Source organism: Centroberyx gerrardi, chromosome 9, assembly GCF_048128805.1.
Source record: "Centroberyx gerrardi isolate f3 chromosome 9, fCenGer3.hap1.cur.20231027, whole genome shotgun sequence".
Lineage (NCBI taxonomy): Eukaryota > Metazoa > Chordata > Actinopteri > Beryciformes > Berycidae > Centroberyx > Centroberyx gerrardi.
In genome coordinates, this window is record NC_136005.1 from 30,714,727 (window position 1) to 30,720,896 (window position 6,170).

A 6,170-nucleotide genomic window follows, 5' to 3' on the forward strand; every position below is an offset into this window, starting at 1 on the left:
ACAGCCCCCTCTAACTTTAGATCCATGTCTCCCTCTGCTGGCCACAATGAGACATTGCTTGCACTTTAAACTTCTCATACATCATCTTTCCTGTAAAAAAGCTTCATTGTTCTGCATCAAAATTCCAAGATTAATTCATGGGTGTCTCAAAATTAAATGTTGTTTTTTAAAACTTGGATGTAATCTGTCATGGTTTGTCTTCACAGCCTCCACTCTGTAGAACCTCACAACAGATGCAAGTCATTTCCATTTTCTTCACCCTCCTCTTCCTCCTACATGATCCCAGTCCCTCTAGAAGGAGGCCAGTCTGATAACTAAATAGATGAACAAATAGTAAGAAGGAACAAAGCTGCCAACGCTGCTAACGGCCATGATACATGGGCGGCATTTTACCAAATGACAAATGAATATTAATGTGATAACATAGTGTGGCATGAGAAATAAATGCTTGAAAATCAGTGAAATGTTGAAAAAATTGCCTCAAAATAATACCCATGTATCATGGCCAAAACCGTGACTGTGCCCTCAACGATTATGATCAAGCACTTACATGTGACAAGACAAGGACCGGTTTATGGCAAACAAATGAGTACATACAGTATGCTGTTCAAAATATTTATTATGAAAAGAGATCATCTTGGTATGGATTCAGCAAATGTAAACGCCTTTTTATGAAAAACCATCTGCACCACACTCAACAAGATCTAAATTTCTATGAATTGAGAACCTTAAATTTGGATATACACATTAATTTGTGCTTTAAAAATGTAAAAAGTCAACATGACGCCAGCACAGATATGACTGAGCTTAGCACTTCTATTGGATACAAAAATAATGATTTTATTCAATTAACAAGAATTTGAAATTATATAAAGGAATGTAAGTGTAAGCAGTACCTGACATAGACATTCTAAACAATATACATTATGAAACATTTTGCCCTTTTGTTTTAACAATTCTTAATTGGACATTTCACCAAATTAAAATAAATGAAGTAGTGCCTGCCCCAAGTATAAAGCCTCTTGAGGATGAGTGGCAGACACTGATGTGTGTTTGTCACCTTGTCATGTTTCACCTGTATGATTTCTTCAGTGTGTGGTTGCTTGTTCTCAGGATGTATGACAACTGTTTGGAATATGTATTGGTTTGGTTGTGTAAACCTGATGCATATTTCTGTTAATAAAACATTCCCAGCATTGTTTTTGTGTTGTGCTGTTTGTTTCGCCTCTGGATATCTAATTTAAACAATAAAAGAGAAAGGAAGACAGCACAGTATACACACTGCAACAAAATATGCAGTACACACACCAAAAACACAAGAAAAATAAAAAAACTGTTATGAGTGTTTCTGATGAGGTGAGTGTACTGTGACCACCATCGAATGTAAAGCAATTACATTATAGCAGACCAAAAATCAAACTTTAAATGATTGTACCTTTTTTTTTATTACACACATAGCATAGGAACCATTCATACTTTTACAGAGATTAAAATTCAGAAAATTGATACTTTAACCTTTACACTTTCGCCCTTTTAGCAACAGATTTAATCTAGAGTCTTTTTGATTTTCCCCTGTATTTTAATTTTGTTTGTGATTACAAATATGCTCTTTTATGCTCTCATGTGGTGTTCCCCAAGGTTCAATTCTTGGTCCTTTATTATTTTCTATTTATATGCTTCCCTTGGGGCAGATTCTCCGCAATTATAATATTAATTTCCACTGCTATGCGGACGACACCCAGCTATATGTCCCGCTTAAAAGCGGTGCAACTGATAACCTCTCACATGTTATGGCTTGTCTCTCGGATATCAAGTGCTGGATGTCACAAAACTTCCTCTGACTTAATGAGTCCAAATCTGAGGTCATTCTATTTGGCTCTCCTAACTCGATTTGTGACTGGCAAAAGAACCTAGGGATCCTATCCTCCAATGTTAAACAGTCCGCCCGCAATTTGGGAGTAATCTTTGACTCTGAGCTCTGCTTTGACAAACAAATCACTAAGGTAGTTCAATCATGCTTTCTCCAACTTAGAAACATTGCAAAAATTAGAACTTTCCTGTCTCAAACGGACCTTGTCATCCATGCATTCATTTCATCACGACTGGATTATTGTAATTCCCTGTATTCAGGGCTCAGCCTAAAGGCCATCTCCCGTCTCCAGCTTGTACAAAATGCAGCAGCCAGATTTTTAACAAGTTCCAAGACACAAGACCATATCACACCCATCCTCGCCTCTCTTCACAGGTTACCTGTTAGGTATAGATGTGATTTTAAGATTTTACTGATTACGTTTAAAGCCCTACATGGCCTTGCTCCTACTTACATTTTAGATTTATTAGCTCCATATGAGCCTAGCCGCTGCCTGCGTTCCTCAGGTTTGACCCTCCTGAATGTTCCAAAAGCCCGCCTTGTCACAAAAGGAGATCGGGCATTTGCTGTTAGAGCCCCGCAGCTGTGGAACTCCCTCCCTGAGGATCTTAGGCTAGCAAATTCAGTGCATTCTTTTAAATCGCTTCTTAAAACCCACTTTTACAGGAAGGCTTTTTCATAGTATTTATAGTATTTCTGTCTGTTTTCATTCATTTTTATCACTTTTATTTTATTGCTTTTATTATAAACTTTGTTTTATTTGGTGTCTATGCTTCATGTTTTATTTATTTTTATCTTATTTATGACAATGTTGGACTCCTGAGTATGTTGTACTCTTTTATCATGTTTTGTAAAGCACTTTGTAACTTTGTTTTGAAAAGCGCTATACAAATAAAGATTATTATTATTATTATTATTTTGACCATCAGATAGAGCTCAATAAGAGCTTTCTAATGATATATAATACTAATTTTCAGCCAAAATGTCACTGACTTCCCATTCGCACCAAACCCCCAATATGCTCTATATACCCAGAGCAAGTGGTGGTAAACTTTACCTGTCCAGAGAAAGAGGTGTTATACTGTATATACCCAGAGGAAGAGGTGTTATATTTTATATGCAAGACAAAGAGGCGATTAATATGGGAGTAGCTTAAAAGTTAGTGAAGCGGCTGGAAAGTCACTGCACTCTTTCTAAAGTCCTGGAAAGAATAGTAGCTACCCAATTGACCACGTATCTCCATCAATGGTCTATTTGAACTGTTTCAGTCTGGCTTCAGGTCATTTCACAGCACTGAGACTGCATTCATAAAGGTGGTAAATGAGCTACTGCTTACCTCAGATTCCCACTCTCAGTTTTAGTTCTACACCATTTGAGTGCTGCCTTTACAGTTTTTTCTGATTGCTTAGGCACTATCTTTGAAACTATAGGCTATTTTTGCAAAACTCTACACACTAACCACAAAACCTTACACCAAACCAGCAAAACATTATACATCTCTTGCAAAAGCAAACAATTCTTGCAAAACTCTTCAAACTCTTTTAAAAAATTGTGTTTTTGCGTCAATACAGTACACACAAACCATCATTTGAATAAGCACACGAAGCACCAACTACGCGATAGTTGGTGCTTCGATAGTATAAATGAAAAACACTTGTGGCTTTTGCTTTTTCTGTGTGCAGGGCATAGCAGTTTGCAATACTGTAAAGTTTTGTCATACATGTAGTACCATAAACACACATACACACAGGTATCTAAATGTGTAAAGTATGGATGTGTATTCCGAACATAACACACTATTAATACAAATAAGGGGAAAAAGTTTTTTGTTTTTTTTCTTACTGTAAGAAAAAAAAAACAACTTTTTCCCCTTATTTGTGTATGTGTATGTGTGTTTACGGTACTACATGTATGACAAAACTTTACAGTATTGCAAACTGCTATGCCCTGCACACAGAAAAAGCAAAAGCCACAAGTGTTTTTCATTTATACTATCAGTGCGTAGTTGGTGCTTCGTGTGCTTATTCAAATGATGGTTTGTGTGTACTGTATTGACGCAAAAACACAATTTTTTAAAAGAGTTTGAAGAGTTTTGCAAGAATTGTTTGCTTTTGCAAGAGATGTATAATGTTTTGCTGGTTTGGTGTAAGGTTTTGTGGTTAGTGTGTAGAGTTTTGCAAAAATAGCCTATAGTTTCAAAGATAGTGCCTAAGCAATCAGAAAAAACTGTAATACAATCGTCCACAATATACTTCTAAAACACTGTCCAAACTACATTGGCAAGGCAAGGCAAGTTTATTTATATAGCATATTTCATACACAATGGCAGTTCATCCATGTTCATCCAGTTGGCATTCATCGCTCCTGCCTGCACTCTCATTGTTTATCTCATCTGTCTGATACAGCAGAGTGTTTCTCACAACATCATCTCTAAACGCTCCAAAATTAACGTTGGCGTGCCTCAAGGTTGCTGTCATTGCTAGGCCCAGTGCTATTCTCTGTTTACATGCTACCTCTTGGCAAAATGATCCGTAATTATGACGTACATTTTCACTGCTATGCCGACGATACTCAAATCTACATACCGATTAAGCCTAAAGGCTTAATCACAACTTGCACAACTAGAAGTGTGCTTACCCAGTCAAAAATGGATGTCATTAAATATCTTGCTTCAAAATGCCAACAAAACAGACATAGGCTATTAGTTGTTGGCCCATAAGCACAAAGGCCTCATGTCGCAGATGTCACTTTAAATTTTGGGGACTGTCTAATTACCCAGTCCCACAGTTAAAAATCTTGGTGTGACATTTGATCCAACTCTCTCGTTCAGCTCACACATCGCTGTCAATAAGATAGCATTACTCCACCATCGCAATATTGCAAAAATGTGTCCTTTCCCTCCTGAGACCCCGCGTCCTCATATGAGGACATTAGATTTTGGCTTTGCTGTGCCCTATAGCCTACATCATTTCTGTTGACTGAGACCTGTTGTACTCAAATGAGGACAGTTTTTGCTGCCATCTAGTGGTATTAATGGCACCATCTGTAGAAGAGGTTGTAAACAAAATGCCGTCGATCACTGGAAATTCATTTTACTGGCGCAGCGCAACCAAAAGTAGACAAGATAAAAAACACTGCAAACATTTTGATGTTGAAATTTGTTTATTTACAATTAATAGAATCTGTAGTTTGGTGTGGCATCCTAATTTGGCATTTTTTAGTGATAGTTTTGAGCCAGGACACCGTTAATCACGCAGTAGCCTACTCGTGTGAGGACAGTGGAACTACATTCCCATGAGAAGAAGTCTGGGCCGAAAATAACACTTTGCAAGTGTTTTGTTTGTAAATATAGATAGAACAGCAGTTTTGCATACGATAAAATTAATCTACATTGTAGATTGCAAGCTTATTGCATTGAAATAAAGAATTTGATAAATACTGATGACTTTCTTGTACTTTGCAATAGAAGGTAATGTTAAAATGTTACATTTAATGTTACAATGTAAACCCATTGTTCTCATATGAGGACATCATTTTTTAAAAAAAAAATATTTACTCTTCAAAGATGTTGCTTAGAATCCATAGTTATCAGGTGCTACTAGTTCCAAATAGCAAGGAGAAAATAAAATTGCACACAAAATAATAGTAGGGGTCTGAGGAGGTTAAATATTACCGATGCTGAATCCCTCATTCATGCATTTGTCTCGTCAGGACTCGATTACAGTAATGTCCTGTTTTCTGGCCTACCAAACTCCAGTATTAAAAACTCTGCTAGAATATTAACTCAAACTAGAAAATTTCATCCCATTCTGACTTCTCTTCATTGGCTCCCAATTCAAGCCAGAGTTGACTATAAAGTCATTCTCCTAACATATCAGTTGTTACACAGGCTTGCGCCGTCATATTTATGAGACCTCACCGTCCCTTATGTACCTGTATGTGGCCTCCGATCACAGGACACTGGTTTTCCTACCGTCCCAAAACTCAAGATAAAATCGTCAGGCAGCAGAGCGTTTTCCTACCAAGCTCCCCATCTTTGGATTCAACTTCTTCTTGCGATCAGGGAAGCTAATTCTCTGAAAATCTTCAAATTGAGACTCAAAAGCTGCCTATTCTGAATTTCATTCGACCAACAGTAGCCTATCTAGCTCAGGACCAACACCGTCTCTTCTCTTACCTTAGTTACGGTAGCATCAACATAGCAACAGGCTGTTGGGAACCCAGTCTAGAGTTGCCTCTTGGTCTGTCTGCATCATTTTACTGACTGTCTTTATGAATGTGTATGAAGCTGAATATGTCT